Below are 4,216 nucleotides of genomic sequence, written 5' to 3' on the forward strand. Positions count from 1 at the left end.
TAAAAAATAAGATTGTGAAACATTAAATTACTCCAAATCATTATTCTTTAAAAATCATTATTCTTTCAAAACTTCAACCGATCTCATTTCGATTTTGTGTAATATAAATATTGAAAAGTTATTGAAATAACTTTTTCAGCCTAAATTCTTTCTCTCTATTTTTCTGTTCCTTTCCTCTTTATTTTTAATATAAAAAATGCTTGTCACAGTCCGCTCGAGTGTTTGTGTTTTCTTCGGGTTTGCATTCGCTGGTGGCGACGGATATCGGGTACCTTCGACAGAGGGGTCAGCACGCCGATCTTTCTCCCTCTCTCGAAGAAAGAATTTGGCAGGCTTAAGACAAAAGGTGATTAGGATACGCGCAGTCGATGGTGGTTTATAAAGACCCCCATAGCGTGGCGTGATGAGGTCAACCAGCAGGGAGTCATCCGTATAGCGAGGCCCGATCAAAAACTTATCCTTGCCACGTGATATACTGCCCGTGAATGCCTGCCAAGCGTTCTCCACTCACTCCCTCTTTCTCTTTCTCTCTCTTCTTCTCTCTTCCGACCTGGTCCTGACTGCCCTCCCTGACCGGCAAGTCTGACTGACTGACTGACTGCCTACCTACCTTGAGACTGCCTGATTTCGTATCCTCGCGTATCCACGGTCGAAGGGATCTACCTCGCCTCGTCCGCGGCGTCGTACGTGCTGCCCGTACACCGTCGTCTCGCCATTAAAGTGACGCCCGCTGAGATTTGTATTTGCATAACCCACCGGCTGCGTACCGATCGGCATTATCGACGAGTGCTTGTGAACAACGAGCGGCGTCGTCTTTCCGGCGTCGCTTAAACCGACTCGCGTGGGAACCTGAGAGCGGGGTACATCATGCACTTCGTTTCACGAGTGACTCCGATCAACTCTCATTCTTCTTATTTACTGTTGCGTGATGCTTAACTCAGTTATAATTTTTCACGAGAAAATTACCTCGTAAAAAAAATGTATCAAATTAAAGTTCTCCAGGCACACGCAAGTTAATACAGGAAGGAAAATTATCACTGAGAAAAATGTTCTGATTAATCCAATAAAAGGATCCAACAAAGATGACATTGGAGATCTGATTGTCATAATCAGAAATTCTGTTTATTCTCATCAAAATGCCATTCCTGTTGGACCTTCTTTTTATTGGTTTAATTAGAACATTAGTTATATGAATAAACTGAAATATAAAAATCGACTGCGAGCAATAGAAATCATTGTTGAGCCCAAGAATTCTAAGAGTAATGACCGTCAGTCGAGAGCAGTCTATCTTATCGTATAATACAGCTTTTTCAAGCGGTCGAGAATTAAATTCCGCGTCGGTCGATTGAGTTGAGATACTCCCGCAGAAGATACGCGTAGGCTATGCAAGCGTGAACGCCCAGCACCGGGCATTCGTGCTTAACATTTAGTCTCGCGATCTCGCGCAACGACTCCCGGGGGAGGCGCGCGCCCCGTGAGGGCGGTGGAGAAAAATGGTGATCCGAGGCGGAAAGCGGCACAGCCAAAGGAGCATCATCCGCGTGTATACGCGCCGATCGTTCCGTGGCCGGCACGCACACGTGCTGCGCGACGAGCAACCGCCGTCTCGTATCACATCGTCCGCACAGTGTGGGAAACCGCGCCGCCGAAAGACAGGGGAGGAGAAAAAGGAGAGAGAGAGAGAGACAGAGAGAGATGGTGATCGTCGAGAGAGGAAGAGGAAAGGCCGCGAGAGGAAGAAAAGAGGAAGAGGGAACGACTCGAACGCGGCAGAGTAGCATTTAATCAGAGCCTCGCGTCGAAGTGCACGGTACACGTGTACGTATACAAGGAGGAGGGGGGGTCAAAAGGGGGAAGTAGAAGAGAGCGGTATATGGTTCGGTTAGTTTTTGCTCGGGAGGTTGCCTGGAAATTGGCGCCAAATTAGTAAGGAGGACGAGGCGAGGCTCACGGTGCCTTGGGCTGCGTGACGCGAGACATTAAAAGTAACCTCTGCTCTTGTACACCCCCGTCCCTCCGCCGATCGCTGCTGCTCCTCTCCCGCCCCCTTCGCCCCGTCCTTCCCGTTCTACCCAAACCGTCCTTTTCGCTCTTTCTCCATGCAGCATCACAACTCTTCCTTCTTCCTCTCCATCTTCTACTTCTTCTCCTTCTTCGCCTCTTTCTCTCCTCCTCCTCCTCCTCCTCCGCAAAGATGTCCGTGCTCCGGAGGAATGGGCAGCAGCTTAGAACTCCTCGGCCTCCCAGTAATCACGTCCGCCCAACGAAAGGAAACGAGAGAAAAAGGAGGAATTCGCACTTACACCGAACGCAGGTCTGCGCGTAGCGATTGGGGGGTAGGTAAGGAGCATCTTGGGGAGAGAGGAGAGGGACGGCGGGGGGAAGCGTGTGATACCGAGCCGAGGCCGTTCGAGGATGGTCGTTGTCGAAAAAGGGTATCACGCCAACGGTCGCGAGAGAACCAGGCCGTTCCTCTGCTTCCCGAACCACCGAATTGCCGGTACCATAGCGCACGGAATGACGGAGTATCTCATGGGCCCGAACGTTTTTGTCGCTGGTATCCTCGGTAAACGTGAACGGCACCAGGAAATTTTTGAAAAACGCCGAGAAATTAAGGGCGGGGAGATGACGTTTTGCCGCAAATTTGTAGGCGCCGTGCCTCGTTCTTCACGAATAGGAGTTGACGGTGAGAAACGCACGAACGCGGAGCAATTAACGCGCTCATCCGTAGAACTCTCGAGACTTTCTGGAATTTTAAACGTATAGGTCGTTCAGAAATGATTAGACGTTTGTTTCTTCGAGGACAATTCTACGAAATGGATCAGTGATTATAATACATGAGAAATCTCCATGATTACGTGGATGTATTTATCGGAATTCAAGTTTTGGACGTTAATTAAATAATATCAATATTTAGTCTTTAGTATACACGATTGAATCATTCGTGTCTTACGCATTTCTTTTCTTTAAAATACTAGGAACACCAAGTAATTAATTATGACATTTATATATAATTTTCTAAATACACAATATTACAAATACTTTCTAAAGATGTTAAAGTATATGTGCAATGAGAACTGATTGGAAATGAATGGATCGGAAGATTTTGATCATATCAATCAGAATTCCGATTGTCTCAACTAGAATTATCCCAGTCAACGCTAATTGAAAACAACATAATATCCATATTATAATTTCACGCTTACAATTCAACTGTTATGTAATACCATATATTACATTACATTTATATTGTTAAATGCGAAATCATTATAACAGATATGTTATGTTACTTTTAGTTGATGTCTACTAGGATAATTTGTAAATTTTCAATCAGAATTCCAATTAACGTATCAGATTTTTTTCGAGTGCAAAAATTGTTTAATAATTTTTGTAAACTTATAAAAGTGATGAAAATTAACTCGAGACACGAACAACCGACCGTGCACGTAATAAAAAGCCGGAAAATCATTATATATATTAAAGGTTAAAGAAGAAATCTTTTATAATAAATATTTACAAGATGAGAAATTATTATCAATTCACTGTTTACAATAATTATTGTACATCGCTTATCAGACATTAAGAAACGACGATATCATGAAGAATGTCATCAATATCTCGTATACATTTTAAAACCCATTCAGATCGATTCCACGTCGTTTTATAATACACGACCGCAGAGAGATAAGCATAGATTCGGTGGTCATTCACTTTGAGACCGGTCGTTCGCTAGGTAGTGCACCCGCAGCCTGGTGATTTGACTTCCATTTCCATCTTTCTCTCTAGAGGGAGTCTAGCCCCTCGAACACGACTAAAACGCTACTCCCATTACGGATAGACCCGGGTCCTGATTTGCACCGGTGATAGCGCCGGCACACCGCCAGGCGTAGAGAAACGTTGGCCGATGAAAAAGGAGGTGAACAACTAAAAGGGGGTAAAGAGGGAAGAGAATCCTCTGTTCGCCACGCTGCACGGGGGATTCACCTCCGGTCGACGAAGCAGCAGCTGCGCTTTTTGGCCGTCGTGCGTGCGTTGCGCACGCACAGGGTGCCCCCGAAGAAATAGAGAATATCAAGAAAAAGAGAAAAACGACAGGAGAGAGGAGCGAGAAAAAGAGAAAGAGATGCGCGTAGATTATAGATGCGTCGCGATGATCACAGACAAACGTTTAAATCGCTAAACGTCAAATTACACGCGGCGCGCTCATCCCCTCCGT

This window comes from Trachymyrmex cornetzi, unplaced genomic scaffold (genome assembly GCF_001594075.2).
Source record: "Trachymyrmex cornetzi isolate Tcor2-1 unplaced genomic scaffold, Tcor1.1 scaffold21, whole genome shotgun sequence".
Lineage (NCBI taxonomy): Eukaryota > Metazoa > Arthropoda > Insecta > Hymenoptera > Formicidae > Trachymyrmex > Trachymyrmex cornetzi.